Genomic DNA, 19655 nt, shown 5'->3' with positions numbered 1-19655 from the left:
TTATCTCTGTTTTTTGTTTTTTCTTTCTTTCCTTTTTTTTGGTCCTGGTGGGGCTGTGCACAGACTCAAAGGCACAGATCAAGGGCACAGATCAGGCCAGAGGGACCATGTCCTGCAGAGATTAATGGGGGTTCAGGAGATGGGCCACTGACTGAAGGGCCTAGATGCTTCTGGATGGAGCCTGTCCAACACTCAGCAGGAAGATCCAGGCCAAGGGAGCCAGGGCTCTGCCACCTGTTAGTCCTCCTGACAGCAATGCTCAGAGAGGCATCTCAGAGATCCAGATGGTCTAACTCAGCAAGTTATGAGGATCTCCTCTGTGTGGAGACAGTATTGATGTCTCCAGGCTGTCGCAAGTGCAGGGAGATGGAACTTTCAGCTCCCGGTGATGTCTGTTCATATCCAGCTTGGCCAGTGTTTTTGTGACACTGCTTTGTGTAGGAAGGTGGCAACTGACTCTCCACAGAGAGATGTGTCCCCTGAGAGACTGTGGCTTCCTCCCAATCCGTGGACACTGCTTTGCCAGTCATGTACGTTTCCAAGGCCTGGTGTGCATCCTGCCTATGCAGCCCCAGACCTCACAGCTAGAACGTCCATTCTCTATGTGGCCAGAGCAAAGGTAACTCACCACATGGGGGTCAGCCTGGGAGACAGAGCCTCACTGAGTGCTTCAAGCAGTTGTACAGTCCAGCTGTGTCCAACCATCTTTCCTTCATTGAAGTATACTTTGTACTTTATACTTTGTCTCTTGAGTGTCTAGAAGTCACCTATCGAGGGCTACCTGGGCTGTGTACAAAGAAGTAACTGGAGTGTGGGCATCCTGGACGGGCAGAGAGAAAGGAAACAGTGGGGCTGGGGACGAAGAGGCAGTGGGGGACAGCCACAGAGAGCCTCACGGTGCTCCTCTAAAGCCCAGAGGAGCCCCTTGCCCAGTTGTAGCCTTGAGGCAGCTCTCCTTGGCCCTAGCTGACAGTTTCCTATGCGAAGGTCTGGGCTGCCAACCCAGATTCCTGGAACCAGGACCTATTTCCCATAATGTTCAAGACCCACCTGTCAACACAGCATCAGCAGCCCAGCACGCTTCCCAAGGGCGCATCCGAAATCCCTGTTAGCTACTCTGTCTGATCCTTCTGAGTGTTGGTAGTGGTGTGTCTGGCTACCATGGGGCCGTGTGGTTCCTGTGAGTGCTTTATGGCTGAGTGTACACACTGGCTGCAGAGCAGGCTCAGGAAGATGTGGGTTAGATACTGGCCCATGGCAATTAGGCATTTTGTTTTAACCTTCTTCTTCTTCTTTTTTTTTTTTTTTTGTTTTGTATTGGGGATTGAACCCAGGGGCACTTAACCATGAAGCCCATCTCCAGCCTTCTTCTTCTTCTTCTTCTTCTTCTTCTTCTTCTTCTTCTTATTATTATTATTATTATTATTATTATTATTATTTTGAGACAGGGTCTCACTAAGTTGCTTAGGGCCTTGCTAAGTTGCTGACACTGGCATTGAACTTGTGATCCTCCTGAGCTGCTGGCATTTTATTTTTCCTTCTTTGGCCTCAGTTTCCTCATCTGTAAACACAAACATTAATCAGATATGCTCCATTGAAGTGATTCAGTAAAATAATACAAGCTATACATGTTTGTACAGTGCCGATTCCAGAGTTTGCTTAGAGGGCTGGGATGTAGCTCGGTTGTCCAGAGCTTGCCAACAATATAGGAAGCCCTAGGTTTGATCCCCAGTACCACAAAAAAAAAAAAAAAAAAAAAAAAAAAAAAAAAAAAAAACCAGTTACCAGAGTTTGTGCTAAGGGAATGGGGCTCCATTACAACAATCTCTGGGTCCTCAGGCTGCTCCCTGACCGGCCCCTCTTCCCCAGCTTGTCTGGTCTGAAAGTCAAGATGTGCCTTAAGCACCCACAGAAGTTTCTGGGGGTTTCCCCTAGGTCAGTGGGCTTGAGTGACAGGCACTGGGGAGGAAGGTCAAACTGAAAGGTCAGGAGAGGTGGGCTAGGAGCCCAGGCAGCTGTGCAGGGTGAGGCCTCCTCAGTACCACCCCCTCCCAGCTGCTTCCTGTTAGCAGGACATGCAGGGAGGAGCATGTTTCCTCCCTGCTCTGGGCCAACGTAGGCAGTTCCCCCAGCTTCTAGGACCGCCATCAGAACCCTGAGGACTGTATATAGAGTTGGTCAGAGACTTGCCCAGGTATCGGCAGCCAGCCCTCTCCAGATCTGTGACTGATATTGGCTGGCTCCTTGGCAACTTGGTGCCAGTGGGAGTTGGCCTGGCTGCCTCTTGGTTCCCTGAGGCAACTGGCAGCTGCAGTGGTTCATGGCTGGGGTGTGAAGTCCTCTGATGCCAGCACCTGTACTGAGCTAGAGTTGATTGATGAGGGATTGGATATCCAGTTCTTGGAGCAAACAGCTCCAACATCTCAAAGCACACTAGTTTTCCCAGCCCACAGGTACTCACAGGGTGCCATGGACCCCTGAGGCAGGTCAGTCAACCCTCCCTTTACTTGAGAGGTCACCCAAGACATCCTTCTGCTATTTTTCTGAGCTGACATCATATAAAACACTCTAGATTGTTCCAGGTACATCTGCATGTAAAACACCATCTAGGGAAGGTACAGGATACTGGCAGCTGCCCATGTCTCTGCCTTGCCTCCCTGAGGCCACTCACAGAGAGGGACACTGACACTATAGGTTTGAGGGGGAATCTCAGATGAAGACATATACTCACCTCCAAGTTAGGATGCCCCTTGCATGTCCCCTGCTCTAGTTCTCTCTCGCAGCTCCCTGGGACACCTAGGATGGCAGTATAGAGAGAGGAGGGGCACTGGAGGCAGAAACACAGATCCCTGGTTTCGGCCCAGTGGTGTGATCTTGGATAGTTAATTTTTTTTTTTTTTTTTTTTTTTTTTTTTTTTTTTAAAGAGAGAGGAGAGGGAGAGAGAGAGAGAGAGAGAGAGAGAGAGAGAGAGAGAGAATGTATTTATTTATTTTTAGTTTTTTGGCGGACACAACATCTTTGTTTGTATGTGGTGCTGAGGATCGAACCCGGGCCGCACGCATGCCAGGCGAGCGCACTACCGCTTGAGCCACATCCCCAGCCCTTGGATAGTTAATTTACTTATCACTTGCTATTTTATCTGTGATTTAAAAAGAAAAGAAAAAGAAAGAGAGATATCACCTGCCTGCCTAGCTCACAGGTTTATTATGACTATAAAATGATAGAGCATATGTGAAAATGATTTAGCTACAAAACACTGTGTTCATTTTATTGATTATGATTAAGAAAAGGTACCCTAGCCATCCTGGGTGGCAGTTCCCCTGGCCTCTTGTGTGCACTGGTTAGGTGACCTGGAAAACACTATCAGAGAAACCGGAGCAGGTGGAAGGAAGTAGGTTTTCTCCCCTCCTGGTAGGTGACCATGGCCCATATAGAGGCTTTGCCCATGGCTACCCCTCCTTCCCTTGCAGGGCAGATTCAGCACATCCAAAGATCCAGCCACTGCCAGGGCCAGACCCCTCTTTCTGGCCACTGTGGAAATGCCTGGCAAGACAGCCCTGAACTCTGTCCCTCTGTAGCTCCAGGGGTATTGATCACAAACCCTCATTTGCGTCTCGCCTCTGCAGGTCCAGCCTGTGAGCCCAGGTCTGCAGAAGGGAAGGGCCCTTTCAGCTAACCTGCTCGTATGATTTCAGAGTGTCTGTCTTCAGAGAGGAAGAGGAGTAAGTCTTCAGGGCTGTGTGGGGTAGAATCAACCGAGGGGCCCTGGGGACTTTTGCAGGTATAAAGTTTTTTCTCCTGACTGACAGCCTGCCCTGTGCTGGAAGCCTAGGCGTAGGAAGAGGGGCCTCCCTCTTCTGGAGGGTCTCATCCTAGAACCTCAGACCTGACAACATGGCCTATTTTCTACCATTAGCCCTGGGCTGCCTCTGCTCTGCTGCTGACCCTGGCTGCCCGTTGCTAAGGCAACAAAGCCCTCTCATTTCCTGAGCTTCATAGAATCTCGGCACCCATTTCCGCTGTGTCCGCATCCACCCCCTCCAGGGTAGAGGTGCCCTGCAATTGTTTCTGTCCATGCTAAGGGCTCTGTCAGCCCTGCCAGGTCTGGAAGCCATTGATTTCAGAAGAGCAGGGTGGTCAGTGTGCACTGCAAGCTGGGAGGCCTCGGGGGCACTGGTTCCTGGGCCTCTGGAGGAGGAGTGGGACCAAACCATTGCAGGGTGGCAAAGTGGGAATCAGACCCACATCCCTGAACCTAATTTAGATGAGATAGTGGATGTGATCATGTATACAAGGTTCCTAGCACAGCGCCTGTCCACCACATAACAGATGCCCAATAAATAGATGACAGCCCCCTTTCCCGCCTTTCCATGGCTTAATATGCCACGGGCCAAGTATCAGGCAGCCAGAGAACATCCTTCACGTTTTGGGTCCTGCCAGCTTCGAGCACTGGGGAATGCAGACCTGCTGTCAGGGAGTTTGTCGCTCAGCTGGGGAGCCAGGCCCCTGCCACGGTGAGATCACAGACAGAGTGGACCACAGAGTGAGCTCTCTGGGCCTGTCCTTAGTCTCTGGCTATGGGAGCCCAGACATAGAACTACAGGGGCTCCTTGGTTTCTACCATCAAGAACTAGGAGCCTGACTAGGCTTTCTATTTTGCCTAGAATTGCTTATTACAGGCTGTTTTTTTCCCCCCAACAATTCCTTTCCTAATTTGGTTTTGTTTATCCCACTATTAAAGTGGGATTACTTAGGAGTTTACCCCAAGTAAATGATCATCAGTGTGTACGAAGGTCTAGCTATAAAAATGTTCCTCGCAGGATCATTCATTACAGTGGAAGGGGACAATTTGAGTGGGTAACAATGCCAGATATGCTAGTGGCACAGCCACCTAGTGGAAGGGGTAATATCTAAAGTGCCTAATGCACACATAGGGAGATGTTGACAATTTATATGTTCAGTCTTTAATTCATCTAGTTAATCATTCAACTAATGTTCCTAGAGCACTTTCCAGGCAAACAGTGTTTTATTCAAGTTGTTCATGGATGAGAGTGTGATCAGAGATTAAGGGAGAAAAGTGCGGGACTCGTGATGGGATGGTGAGGAAACTGGGCAAGCAGGGATTTTTGGACACCTCATGGCTGAGGCATGTGACAGGCCTCTTCAGGGGCCAGAGCATCTCCTGCTTGCAGAATCCTGGAACCAACCTGGTTTCCACAGCTCCCTGAGAGCAGTGTTGTGTGATCAGGCAAGTTCAAGATTTGGAGTCAGGAGACCCAGGTTCTAATTTCTCTGAGCTTCTTTTTTCCCAGCCATCAGTGAAATGGGCACAGCAATATAGTTTGACCTACTACTGACAAGACATTATAAGACAAATAGGGACAGTTAAGTGGCCTCTCTGAACTGTGTAGAAGTGAATACACAGAGATTTGTTTTGGATTGTTTTGTTTTCTCAGAACAATACAATCCTCATTGCTCAAGTACATCCTCTGGGGTATGGGTTAGTGTCCAGCTGTGCTTTTCTTTTCTTTCTTTCTTTCTTTTTCTTTTTCTTTTCTTTTCTTTTTTTTTTTTTTTTTTTTGGTACTGGGGATTGAACCCAGGGGCACTCAACCACTGAGCCACATCCCCAGCCCTATTTTGAATTTTATTTAGAGACAGGGTCTCACTGAGTTGCTTAGTGCCTCGAGGCTGGCTTTGAACTCGCAATCCTTCTGCCTCAGCCTCCCAAGCTGTTGGGATTACAGGCATGCACCACTGTGCCCAGCCAGCTGTGCTTTTCTTGAAAATGACCTCCTCCCCTGCATCTGGCTACCCCTCTGCCCTGCCTTGGAAGTAAATAATCAAACTCCATTTCAAACCCCGATATAGTGTTTATTTGTGTTGGTCAAACTCAATTTGAATTGCAGGGTGTAGGGCCTGTCCCTGAGGAATTTACCACCTAGGCCAGACACTCTAATTTGAAGGACAGGACATCCAGCCAGAGGAGACCACAGGGAGCCACTCGGGAGTACTGATTTCCCAAAATATGGCTGCCAAACCCAGAGAAATTTTTGTCTCCTGATGAGAGAGAATTCATGTGTGTTAACACCAAGGGGTAGAGAAGGAGGAGGGGAAGGAGGCACAGAGGGAAGGAAGGAGGAAGGGAGAGAGGAAGGAAAACGCAAGGAAGGAAGACCTTTGAAGAGGGCTCATGTGGTCCCTGGGGTGCCTGGGAGCTGTCCTGCTCCTCCTCTGGACCAACTCTTCCTAGAACAGGCTCTGAAATGGAGTACTTGTTCCTTCCTTCACCTCTCTGTCACACCACCCCCCCTCACTGTCTTGCAGCTAGAACCTTCCATAATGATAGAGGAAGGCCCAGGTTATCTTCTGCTTCAGGCCCGCCTGCTGCTCTTCCTTCCCCTGTGGTCAGTTCCCAAAGCGGTTGCCTGTGGCTTTGCGTGTCCTCCACTGACTCCGAGAACTCACATTTCCCAGAAGGCAGTAGGCGCACAGTGGCGTCAGAACCACCAAACTTATCCCAGGCTCCAGCTGCCCAGATCCACCTTGGAGCCTCCATCTCAGCCCACAGTAGTCTCTGTTTAGGAGATTGTACAGAGAGACCATTATAGATCAGCAGTTCAGAGAGTGGACCCTGGTCAGATTGGCCGGGTTCAAATTCTGGTGTCTCCACTTATCAGCTGTGTAACCTTGGGCAAGTTATTTAACCCCTGAGATCTTTATAAAATGAGAATAATAGTGACTTTCTCCCAGGGTTCTTTTGCTCATGAAAATATCTAATATGCGGAAAGTATGTAGACGGTGCCAGTTACATAGTAAACACTCAACAAATATCTGTCATTAACTGGTTTGGGGTCATGGTCCTGTTTTGGGAACATGATGAAAGCTATGGGTATTATGTCCAAAAAACACACATTACATGCAGTTCATGGGGTATCTGGATCCCAAGTTAAGAACTCAGTCTTGGGCGGGGGGTGTGGCTTAGTGGCAGAGCGCTTGCCTAGCATGTGTGAGGCACTGGGTTCGATTTTTCAGAACCACGTATCAATAAATAAAATTAAGATCCATTGACAACTAAAAAATAAATAAATAAATAAAAAGAATCCAGTCTTAAGGGAGGAAAAAAGAATCCAGTTTGGACAAACTATGGAGTTCTATTCTGACCATTTATTGAGCACTCTTTGGTGCAGAGGATTGCGCTGGACTCAAGGAGGAAGTGAGAAAGGGCCACCATCTGGCAAAGAAGACAATTTTCTCATTTGCTCTCTGTAACCTGAGGCAGGAGGTGTTAAGAGAGGGAGTGTCAGATGAAGTTCTGGGGAGTTTCAAGGAAGGGCACTCTTTCCCTGGAGAGATCCAAGAAGACACCACGGAGGAGGTGGTATGAGAACTGGGATTTGCAGGAAGACAGGTTTAGGCCAGTGGCTGTAGCTAGAGAGTGGCCACCCAGCAGCAGCCTGAGCCCAGTGCTTCTGGCTGCAGTGGGCAACCCTGGCGGCTCTATTGGCCAGTCCTGCCCCAGATCCTCAGGATTCATTAGTGAACAGTGGAACCCAGTCCTGCTTAACTTCACAGAAAACTTGCCTGTCTGGGATTCTGGTAACTTCCTGAGCTAGTGAGAAGGCTGAGGAACAAGGCTTGGGAAACTTGGAGCTTCCAAAGGAGGCTGGTTGCAGATTCCACTGCCTGAGTCATGCCACAGGAAGACTGCTCAGATCAACTCTGTTGGAAACTAAACAGAGCCACCATTTGCACCTGTCACCACCACCACCACCACCAGGCAGTGGTGTGAGCTCTGCCCATTCCCTGCCCGTTTTTTATCATCTATGTGGATTTTGTATTGCGGGTGGAAGGAGACAGAGCTGATGGAGTTGTTGCTAGGCCCCACTGGACACGTACTACACATGGCAGGGGACATGGAAGGCAGGGGGCCCGGGGCCACATCACTCTGCTGAGCGGCCCGGAAAGCTGTAAAGCATCCAAGACTTTGTCTTGATCCCTACCTGGAAAAGCCCCAGACTTCCCGGCTGCCCAGCAAAGAGCCTGTCTTCCCCCTCCATGGTGCTTAGTCCTTTAAAGTCCTGATACAGAGTCAGCTGTCTGAAAGGAACTCTGTTCCAACCCCCAGAGCTCCGGGCTTCCTTTTTCATATCGATTGGGGAAGCAGGTGGGGAGAGAACCCAAACTGAGAAGCGATGTGTCTTTTCCAGGGTTCCTGGTAGACTCCAGAGCCCCTCTCAACCGTGTCCTTACATCTTGCACCCTTGCTGCCCTCTGTCTCCTAGTCCCTCTGTCTCTTAGCTTTTTTGCCCATTAATTGCTGAGCTCTAGGATCTAGTTCTGTCCATTAAGGAATTTATAGCACATTCAATTCAAGTCAGCCAGAATTTATTGACATCTACCTTTGGAAACACGGAAACCACTGGAGTCGGCAGATCTTCTACTGAATTTTTTTTTGTGGGAGGGAGGTGCATTGGGATGATGAAGGTGTCTGCCCCTAGGTTGCCCCCATCTGATGGAGGAAACATTCACAGACATCTCTTTTTGGAAGAAGAATCCAAAACCAAACAAAATACTTCATGTTAAAACTGAAAATTAATGGTGGAGGCAGTCAGAGTGTTGACATTTCCAAATCTAAGGTCAAGAACGAACTGTTTATTGGATAAAGTTTTCCTTGAGTGTATTATAAAGGCGAGAGAAGCAGAGTGAGCAAGCAGTAAGGGAGAGAAACTCTAAAGCATCTATTTGCATCTTGGTTCTTGGTCACCAGACTTGGGATACTTCTTAATTTCATATTTTCAGATTCATTTTCTCATTCCATGCATTTTACACTTGATATTTTTATTTATTTATTTACTTACTGAAAGGAAAGTGACCGCAACACTCGGAGCGACCAAGAGATCTTTTTGCAGCAGTGCAACAGAGGAGAAAAGAGAGAAAGAGAAAGAGAGAGAGAGAGAGAGGAGAGCATGCGCACAAGGGAGACAGAGAGATCGAGAGAGAGACAGAGCAAGAGAACAAGAGAGCAAGAGAGAGAGGGGCCCAGCAGGAGGGAGTTTTTATAGCCCAAATCTAAAGGGGCCTCTGGGTCTGCAAGCTGCCTTGTTGGCACAAGAGGGGGTTGAGTGTTCAGCTTTGAGTGGGGGTTGAATGTTCAGCTTTGACGCAAACAGGTGATAAAGGACCAGACAGAGGGGGATTTGAGTGTGTGGGCCATCCTGCAGCTAACATTTGTTCAGCCTGCCCTGCAGATAACATAGTTCAGCCTGTTCTGCACCTAATATTCCTCCCTTTTTGTTTTTCTAAGTGACACGGGGGACGTCGTAAAGTCCTCTAGCTACTTCCTGCTTAATGGTTGGCGGCATGGAACCTAGAAGAGAAAATGGAGGAATGTTCAGGGGACAGGTCTGTGAACACCAGGGCAGCCAGAAATAACATCAAGTGGCTATAGACAGTTATTTCAGAAGGGGCAAAGTCCATAAAGGTTTCTTGAAGCCATAGGTTGTCAATGGCATCAAACCATTTCTGAGCAGAGAAGATCTTTGGTATCAGCCATTGGTCCTGTTGTAGGGACTCTAGGAAGTATAGGAGGTGGCTTGGTTGAATCCAGTAATGTTAAGGGTGACAGCCCGATTGCAGCCAGTGGAAGGGCAATCACCTTGACCCATAAACTGAGAGTGGGTGGGGTCATCCTGGTGCCAAGTCACTTGGATGTTAAAGCGCCATCTATGGTTGGGATAGAAACTTGAGAGAGATTAATGATTAGTAGAAGAAGAGGGTTGGCGAGAAATTTTGAGTTTGGTGGTCGTGGTGGAAGTCCAGGACTGGAAATTTGGAACAGGTGCCTTTTTTAAGGCAGGAGACATAGTACCAGGGAGAGTGGCCCAAAAGCTTGGCCAGCATTGGGGTAGTAACTATTACTGTATGGGGTCCTGTCCATTGAGGTTCCAACGATTGAGAATGCAGTTCCTGAAATAAGACTGAGTCACCCAGTTGAAGATTGTCCAATTCAGTTTGTGGTTGTGCTGGGATTGAGGCAATGAATGGAACAGGAAGATACCAGTCTGCATGTTCCCTTAGGAGTTTGCATAGAAGTGTGAGATTAGGCAGGTAGGACACAAGGGGAGGAGGAGTGATTGGAAAGCTTTGGTTGATTAAGAAAGGGTGCCCATAGAGTAGCTCAAAGGGGCTAAGGCCTGAGGGAGCTCTTGGGGCTACCTGAATTCAGGTGAGGGCCAATGGCAGGAGATTGGGCCAGAAGCCTGAGTTCAATAGCATGTTTAGTGAGATGATCCTTGAGAATGCCATTAGGCCTCTCAACTTACCCAAGGGTTGGGAGTTGGTGGGGGATGTGGAGCCTCCAAGTGATGTTGAGGCCTTTGAAGACTAGTTGAACAACCTGAGAAGTGAAGGCTGGACTGTTGTCTGACTGGATGGAGGCGGGAAGTTCAAACATGGGAATGATCTGCTCAATGAGGATGGGGGTGACAGTGTTAGCAATCTCCCTGGATGTAGGAGAGGCTTCTATCCAACATGGAAAAGTATCAACCAAAGTAAGTAGGTAGTGAAGCTTTTTGTGCCTAGGCACATGAGTGAAATTGATGTACCAGTCTTTGCCTGGCTAGTGGCTCCTCACCTGAGGTGTGGGGAGTTTAGGTTTGATATTTTCTTGTGGGGATACTGTAGAGCAGACAGAATAAGCAGAGTGGACCTGCTGGAGAATAGTTCTCATTCCTATGAAGTGAAAGAGGGGTTGTGAAGACTGGAAAAAAGGGGTTAGAGAGGGTTTTAGATGGGCAGAGTCTCTGGAGCCAGAGGAGTTGGTCATGAGACGTAGGTCTCTGTCTTGGGCATCAGGGCTGGTAGTCTTAAAGAAGTGGTTGATTGACCAACTGGTTGGTGAATTTGTGTATCTGATCTTGCAGGAACTTCTGTAGACAATTTAATAGACATGGTCTTATTAGGAGAAACATAAAGAGGACTGCGACTGGGAGAAGCCAAGGCCATACTTGACTGAACATTCCCCATGGAGACTGTTGGCTAGTTGTTGTCGCCTCTTTTTTAGCTGTTCTTGTCTTTCATTACTCGTAGGAATGACTTTTTGGCTTAACTGTTTTTGGTAGGTGTTTAAGATCAAGCTGGTCAAAATTGACTTTGTTTCTATCTATTGTTAAAAGTCAGCCAAGTTCCCATAGGGGTTGCTTGTGGGGGAACTTGAGAACAGTTTCTTAGTTCTGCTAGTGCCATGGGTCCAGGTCTTGCTTGACCATGTGGCTTCCCTTGGAAGCATCAGGGATGTCTCCTGTATCCAATGATCCTCGGATTCACAGCAGATGCACGAATTGGCTTGAACCCCAGGGTGCTCTATCACTGAGCTACATCCCCAGCCCTTTTTATTTTTTATTTTGAAGCGGGATCTTGCTAAGTTGCTGAAGCTGTCCTCAAACTTGTGATCTTCCTGCCTCAGCCTCTGGAGTCACTGGTATTACAGACATGCACCACTGCACCTGGCTTTAAACTTTTTATTCTAAGATAATTGTAGACTCACATGCAGTTGTAAAAAAAAATAATAATACAAAGGGATCCAGTGTGCGTTTTACCCAGTTTCTCCCAATGGTAACATCTTACAAAATTAAGATGGGCATGGATACAGTGAAGGTGCGGAACATTCCCTCCACCACAGGATCCCTCACCTGCCTTTGCATAGCCACACCCCTTTCTCTGTAGCTCCTCCCCTTCTTTGTCTCCGTTGACTAATTTGTTCTCCATTTCTATACTTTAGTCATTTCAAGAATAGAGAATTTGTGAAGTCTTCATTTCTATGGGACAGGCATCTGTTGACTAGTGTGTTTAGTTTTTTAAGAATCCAACAAATCATTTTCCAAAGCAAGGATGCCGTTGTACATTTCCACCGGCAACATCTGAGTGATCTAGTTTCTCTGCATCCTGACTGACTTCTGGTGTCATCGCTGTTGTAAAATCTTAGCCATTCTGATGTGTGTGTAGTGATCTCTCATCGTGGTTTTGATTTGCATTTCCCTAATGGCTAATGGTTTTGAATTTCTTTTCATGTGCTTATTTAGCCATCTGTGTATCCTCTTTGGTGAAATGACTCTGTGTCTTTTCCTTATTTCCTAATTGAATCAGTTGGCTGTTGAGTTTCTTATCAATTCTATACGCAATTCTGTATGCTAGTTCTTTGTTGGCTGTGTGGCTGGCAAATATTTTCTCTTCCTCTGTAGCCTTTCTTTTCATCTTTTTTTTTTCTTTTGGTACCAGGGATTAAACCCAGGGGCGCCTAACTACTGAGCCAGATGCTAAGTTGCTTATGGCCTTGCTACGTTGCTGAGGCTGGCTTTGAACTTGAGATCCTCCTGCCACTGGGATTACAGGCGTGCACTGCTGTGCCCAACTTCATGATCCATTTAGAGTTAACTTTTGAATGATGTATAAGACTTAGACTGAGACTGAGGTTCTTTTTGTTTTTTGTTTTGTTTTGCCTATGGATGCCCAATTTCTTTAGCACTATGGTGTTGGAAAAGTTCTTTCCTCCATTGAATTACTTTTGCACCTTTGTCAAAAATCCACTAGGCTTGGTGTGGCTCAGCAGCAGAGCATTTGCCTACCACACACACGGCCCTGGGCTCACTCTCTAGTACAAAAATAAATAAAAATCAGTGAGGCACATTCATGTAGGTCTCTCGCTGGGGACTCTCACATGGTTCCTTTCTGTTTAGAGAACTTCCTTAGCCATTCTTTCAGTATTCAGCTTGTAGCAATAAATTCTCCTAATTTCCCTTCGTTTGAAAATATTGATTTTTTTAAAAATTTATTCCCAAAGGACATTTTTACTGGTATAGAATTGTAAGTTCACAGTTCATTCTTCAGCGCTTGAAAAATGTGGTGCTATTTCCTTTTGGCCTCCACTGGTTTGTGATGAAAATCTGCTGTCGTTTTAATAGTCTTCCCTCTATAGATTAGGTCTTTCTTTCTGTGTCTGTAACAGCTTTCGAGATTTTTTTCTCTGTCTTTAATTTGCCGATGTTTAATTGTGATGTATCTTGTTGTGTTAGTCATATTTCCATCACTGTGACAAAGTACTTGAGAACCTCAACAACCTAAAGATTTATTTTGGCTCCTAGTTTTGGGGATTTCAGTCCCCACTGCACTGGCTCTACTGCTTTGGGCCTGAGGCAAGTCAGAAGAATATGATAGAAGGTCATGGAGGAAGAAAGCTGCTTCCTCATGCCAGGAAGCAGAGAGAGAGAGAGAGAGAGAGAGAGAGAGAGAGAGAGAGAGAATACAAGAGGTCAAGGACATGATATGCTATTCCAGGGCACAACCCCAGTGAACTAATTTCTCCAACTAGGCCCCCCCTCCTGAGGTTTCCACCCCTTTCTGTGGCACCATCAGCTACGATCCCATCAGTGGATGAATCCCAAGAGCCCCACCTCTGACCTTGCTGCATTGACAACCAACCCTTCAACACATGCCCCTTTGAGGGATACTTCAAATACAAACCATGACACTTGTTTTAGGTCAGTTTGTGTCTGTCATTTGCTTGCTTTCTTGAATCTGTAGATTTATGTCTTTTGCCAACTTTGGGAATTTTGGAGCCATTTTTTAAAAATACATTTTTAGATGTTGTTGGACCTTTATTTTATTTATTTATTTATATGGATGCTGACAATCGAACCCAGTGCCTCACACATGCTGGGCAAGTGAGCTACCACTGAGCCACGACCTCGGCCCACTGGAGCCATTTTTTGAGAATGCTTTCCCAGCATTATCCTCTTTCCCCTGTCTTACCAGTACTCCAGTTACATAAAAGTTAGCTCTATTGTGATAGTCCCACAAGTCCCCGAGGACCTGCTCCATTGGTCTGAGCCTATTTTCCTTTTGTTGTTCATGCTGTATGATTTCTATTGTTCTACCTTCCAGTTTACTCTTTCCTCTATTGATCCCAAGCATTGTATTTCAGTGATTGTGTTTTTTAGTTTAAAATGTTCCATTTGGTTCTTCTTTATTGCTTCTATTCTTTGTTCTTCGTTACTGCTTGGCTCGGAGTGAGGTTCCAACTCCCCACTAGGCCTCCCCAGACACCAGCCCTGGGAAAGGGGTAGGTGCTTGTTCCTGCTAGAAGGGTAGGAGTCAGGGCTCCCTGTGGTTTTCACTGACAATGAAAGGGGCCGTGTGGCCTTAGCCGAGCAGGGTAGGGGTGAAAGCCTGGGCTACTCAGCCTTCCCTGACACGGGCCCCAGCAGGGTTATTGGGGTGCCTTATCACAGCCTGATGAGGGTGGGCTTTGGTCTCCCCACTTGACTACTGCTGATGTGGGTGTTGTGGGGCCACACCGTTTTTCTTTGCATTTGGCAGGAGTAAGGAGTTATCGTCTAAAAGTTCCCTGTCTTGCTGGGCTGCCATCTTCCTGGTCTTTGGCTAGAGAGAGCAGCCTTTTGTTGAGGCTTTTGACATTTTGTGCCCCTGGTATTTCTTGGTTGCCAGCCTCTTTAGTTCCAAATCCAGACGTGGAAGCAAAGGAAAGCCCAGGGGCCTCACCACCATGCCATTTCTCTTGTCCCTTTGTCTCTCCACCTTTGCTTTATGTATAAGGCCCAGGGTTGTTATTTGTACTTGTATTAGAGTTCTACAGAAAAACAGAAAGAAGAGATGATGATGATGATGATGATGATGATAGAGAGATAGATAGAGAGAGAGAGAGATGTCTGTTAGGGAAATTGGCTCATGAAATTGTGGAGGCTGAGAAGTCCCACCATAAGCCATCTGTAGACCAGAGAACGGGGGGAGTTGTAGCATGGCTCAGTCCAAGTCCAAAGGCCTCAGGACCAGGAAAGCTCTCAGTAACTCTCAGTCCAAAACCAAAGGCCTGAGAACCTCTGGGGACCATTGGTATATGTCCCAGAGTCCAGAGGTCAGAGAACCTGAAGTCCTGATGTCCCAGGGTAGAAGGAGAAGGGTGTCCCAGCTCCAGTAGAGGGAACAAGCAAGTTCCTTTGTTCTCTGCCTCTTTGTTCTGGCTGGGCCCTCAGTTGATTGGCTGGTGTCCCCTTCCTCACCCAGTCCACTGATTCAAATGTTAGTCTCTTCCAGAAACACTCTCACAAACTTACCCCAAAATAATGCTTTACCAAGCTACCCCTTAGTCCAATCAGTCCACCTAAAGTTAATAATTGCATTACTCCATCTTCCTGGAATTAATTTTTGGATACCCATTCTATTAAAAAACAATGGAAAAAAATGGTTCGGCTTTTTTTTTGGGGGGGGGTACCAGGGATTGAACCCAGTGGTACTTAACCACTGAGCCACACCCCCAGCCGTTTTTAATATTTTATTTAGAGACGGGGTCATGCTGAGTTGCTTTAGGACCTCACTAAGTGGCTGAAGCTGGTTTTATACCTCCGATCCTCCTGCCTCAGCCTCTCCAGCCACTGGTTTGGTTTTCAAAGAGCTCAAAGCCTGGCAGAAGAGACAGATGTATGTGAAGATCAAATATCATGTTGAAGTACTTCAGTGGGAGATGTTGAGATATTCTGGAGGCTTGAAGGAGGTGGGTTTGCCACCCTACCTGGGATGTATGGGGAGGAGCAGGAGCACCTTCTTTGAAGCAAACTTTGCAGATACGCAGATTTCTCTATGGAAGCTAGTGTCGAGGACACTCCCCAGGGGAAAACAGCTGGGAAAAAGACATTGAACAGCAAGCTGAGGCTGCTCATTGTGGGCAGGTGTGATGGTCTGATAAAACCAGAGAAGTCAGTGGAGGTAGGGAAGTGGAAGGAGACCAGATCATAGGGAGAATTGTTTGCTCTGCTAACCCTTAAAGCTTTTAAGCATGAAGTGATATGGTTAGATTGGCATTTCTGAGTGGTGAGCCTGAGACGGTCAATGCAGGAAGACAACAGCCAGCAAGTTTTCATTTTGGCTCGGGTGAGTTGAGCATAGACAGAGATGGTGAAGGTGAATTGCAGGGGTGAATCTGAGAGATGCTTAGGAGACAAGATTCACAGGACTGGGTGGATGAGGAAGCAAGAAAGAGCACAGCCACTTGGCTCTGTAGCGCCAACTAAGGAAACAGTCTCAAATTTTGAGAAAGGAAGAAAGAATACGAGTTTGGCTTTGGACATGTAGAGTTTGGAGCATCTGGAAACAGCCCGGTGAGGATGCCAGATGGATAAGTATCTCAGCAGAGAAGTTAAAGGCAGAGAGACAGATTTGGGAGTCATCACATAGAATTGATAGTTAAAAACATAAAGCTCCTTGACAGGGCTTTAAGAATTCAAAAAGATCCGAGCTGGTGGTACACACCTGTGATCCCAGCAACTTGGGAGACTAAGGCAGGAGGATTGCACATCTGAGGCCAGCCTGGGCAATCTAGTGAGACTGTGTCTCAAAATAAAATAAATAAAAACGTTTGGTGATGTAGCTCAGTGGTACAGCACTTGCCTGGCATGCATGAGGCCCTGGGTTCAATCCCTAGCACTGCCAAAAAACCCAAAAAAACAATAAGAGAACCATCATGATTAAGAGATGGACAGCAGAAGAGTCATGGAGGGTCCTGTGGTCATATGCGTCTTATTAGAAGCCACTTCACAGTTTTACAAGAGGAGCTTTGATGCAGGCAACTGGCTACACCAGAGAGAGAAGAGCTGAAGAGCCCAACAAGGAGGAAGTGGCCATCACAACTGTGCAGAGACCTGGGTCCTGTGGATCTGGAACCACAAAGGGCCCGCCTGGGAGGGGTTGGGGCCACCAGGGAGTCTTCGATCCTGCTGAGACACTTCTTTGAAAAGAGAAGAGAGAGCTCTCCCTTCCTCTCACCTTCCAGGGGGTACCAGTTCCTTGTTGGCAGAAGCCCAGCTGATGCAGGGCTGCAGGAACAGCTAGCCTGCTCCCACAGGAACAGGCCGGAGCCCTGAGGAGTGGGTGTGAGGACAAGTGGCAGGACTGCCAGACACCACAGAGCCAGGAAGTTCAGCTTTACCCTGCAGTGTCCAGTGTGTCAGAGAGGTCAGCCAGCCTGAGGAGACGTGTCCCTGGGATTGAGAGATTAGGACAACACAGTGACCTTCATTAAGGAAAGTGCTGAGGCCTAGTTCCAGGTAGGTCAATCGCCCTGGCTTGCTGACTGCAGATCTGCCGGCTGTGACACCCTTCCACAAGCCCGAGCCGACTGCTGCCTTTCTGATGTCTAGACTCACTGCCACTTTCTGGTCTTAGCTCTTCATGCTGCTGCCAATTCCCCCAGCCTCAGGAGACTGTGCAAAATCTCTCAGCGACCCCTGCCATGTCCTAAGACCTGGGCCAACGCCTGGCATTGTGGGTCTTAGCCCATCCTCTGACAGCTCAGTGCGTAAACAAGGCCAAGCACTGTGGCTCTGTACCCCCTTGGGCTCAGCTCATTTGGTGGCTTCTGGGCCTGCTCCCTGCCTGGCTGATTTCTTTGTGTGCCTTGGCCGGCTCCCGCGGCGCCAGCCCGCTGCATGGGTATAATAGCCCTGATCGCTGTGCTTGTCGGTGAGGAGACAGCAGGGGCAAGGCCCCATCCAGGGCTCATCAACCCCTGCGCCCCAGCTGTGTTAATTGTCCAAGCCCTCCAACAAGCCGACCCTGTTTTCTGTCTGCAATTAAGACAGAACGCTCGTTATCTCTTCTGCTCCCATTATCTGCAGACTCTGCTAAGGAGCTTTCTCTCAAGAGCAGCACCTGCAGAGGCCAGCAGAGGTTGGCATTAACTCCTTCCCTGCTGGAGCCTCAGAGCCAAAGGAAAGGGGTGAGGAAGGCTGCTGAGGCTGGCAGAGGCTCTGGGAGAGAGGGCAGCACGTGGGACCCTTGGCATGGTTCTGCTCAGACTCAATGGGTGACCTCTGGCCTTCTAAATCCTCTCGCTCCTCTCTTCTGCCCAGGGAACCTATGGAAATGAGTAAGACACTGTTTAAGTTGCTTGCTCCCTTGAGCAACTGTATAAATCCCCAGCCTTCTATTATCATGACTAATCTCACCTCCTATAGTCAAAATTTGAGCATCCAGTTTAAGCATGGAAATAAACAGCCTAATAAGCAGTGGTGTCCGTGCCTGGGGAAGAGGTTCTGAACTGCCCCGAGGGACTTGGATTTAGCAAACCCACTTTGCAGTGTGTCCTTCAGCAAGTCACTTAATCTCTCTGCGCTCTAGATTCCTTCTCTGAAAAATTACAGTCCAATTAGATAATCTCCAAGATACTTTGTAATAGAGAAATCCCATTACCAATGATGATCTTCTGTACAATACAATTTGAGAAGGAAAATAGCATTTATTGAACCTCCAGTGTGTGCCAGATCTTTCCTGTTTATCAATATTTCCATTTTAAGTGTGATTTAAAAAAATAAGGTTCAGAAAGGTTATGTAAGTTGTCCAAGGTCAAACATCCAGCACTCAGAAGACTCTGGTCTCAAATCCATGTCTGTGAGGCTTTAAAACCTTGCTCTGTCCATGATACCATGTTTTAAGAGTCTGCACATCTCATGCTTCCTTAGAAGATAAAACTACATAGAGAGGAAAACAGTAAACCGAACTAAGAATGAAGATGAATTGTGACCCTTTAACTCTCTGGAGTCATAATGTGTTGGGATAGAGCAAACGGAAAGGAATCTTCCCTTTGGTCTTCCTATGTGACAAGAGAATACCTGAGATGTGTGTGCAAGATATTCTTCGAGGAGGGATAAGATGGTTGCGGGAGGTACAGAAATAGATTATTATTGACAGCTAAGTTTTGGAAATGCAGTGTAATCCATCTGTCTTTTGGAATCCTGACCTAAAACAAAGAAAAAAGTTTGTGGCGGAGTGTAGTGGTGCATACCTGTAATCCCAGCAACTTGGGAGGTTGAGGCAGAAGGACTGAAGGTTTGAAGCCAGCCTCAGCAATTTAATGAGGCTATAAGCAACCTACAGAGACCCTGTCTCAAAATAAAAGATAAAAAGGGCTGGGGATTTGGCTTAGTGGTTAAGCACCCTTGGGTTCAATCCCTGGTACCCTCCCCCCCAAAATTTGCATAATCTTTGGGCATTGAACTCTTGTTGCCATCTGGGTAAACTGAGGCCTGGAACACAGCTGCTAGTTCAGCAGCCAACCCAGCCTGGGATGTGCTTGTATGCAGCAGAGCCCTCCCAAGCCTATTTCTAGAATTTCCTCTGAGTCTGCAGAAACTGCCCAGGGCCTAGCCTGTCTGTCCAGACGACAGGCTGGGATAGTCCAGATGCTACACCAAGGGCTGCTGGATGCTGCACCGTTCACTAATCTGCTCCTGAGTCATCCAGAGACAGGTGTCTGGACAGAATCTGGAGCAGACATGAGGGAGAGCAGTAAAGGTCTTGACTAGCGGCTGGCAGAGAACCCAGATCCTGGCATCCCACAGAAGGGGAGAAGAGCCTCTGCATTTCCAAATCAAGGCCTCACAAGAGCGAGAAAAAGGCCTAAAACCCTTAACCTAGAAGTAAGTAACTAAGGTGGCTTTACCCAGCCCCTGTCCCACATAAGACTGATGAGACAGATGCTTTCTGTCTTGGGTTCCTGTTTGAATAGTTGTCCTAAGGGTCTGATTTCACATCAGACCTTAGGCTGGTTCTCTCCTGGTTTTAGGATTCTGTATTTGGGATGCCT

General features: G+C 47.5%; 1 protein-coding gene and 1 non-coding gene across 9 annotated transcripts in view; both read left to right on the top strand.

The window, feature by feature from the left end:
- Nav1 (neuron navigator 1) overlaps window positions 1-19655 on the top strand; it is a 261886-nt gene that overhangs the window by 23524 nt on the left and 218707 nt on the right. The window contains exon 1 of one of the 8 annotated variants that reach the window (XM_058585949.1): window positions 3227-3723. The exons of the other annotated variants lie outside the window; for them this stretch is intronic. The gene's annotated coding sequence lies outside the window, so the exon portion shown is untranslated. Of the gene's footprint in view, window positions 1-3226; window positions 3724-19655 lie in introns of those variants that run through there. 8 annotated transcript variants of the gene reach the window in all.
- Window positions 16433-16504, top strand: Trnaa-ggc (transfer RNA alanine (anticodon GGC)). Its single transcript has one exon. It is a non-coding gene; the product is annotated as a tRNA-Ala (tRNA).

Source organism: Marmota monax, unplaced genomic scaffold (genome assembly GCF_021218885.2).
Source record: "Marmota monax isolate L192 unplaced genomic scaffold, Marmota_monax_Labrador192_F-V1.1 WCK01_AAM20220418_F8-fsc00099, whole genome shotgun sequence".
Taxonomy (NCBI): Eukaryota; Metazoa; Chordata; class Mammalia; order Rodentia; family Sciuridae; genus Marmota; species Marmota monax.
Note: the sequence above shows the minus strand (reverse complement) of the source record. Positions and strands in the feature narration are given on the sequence as shown.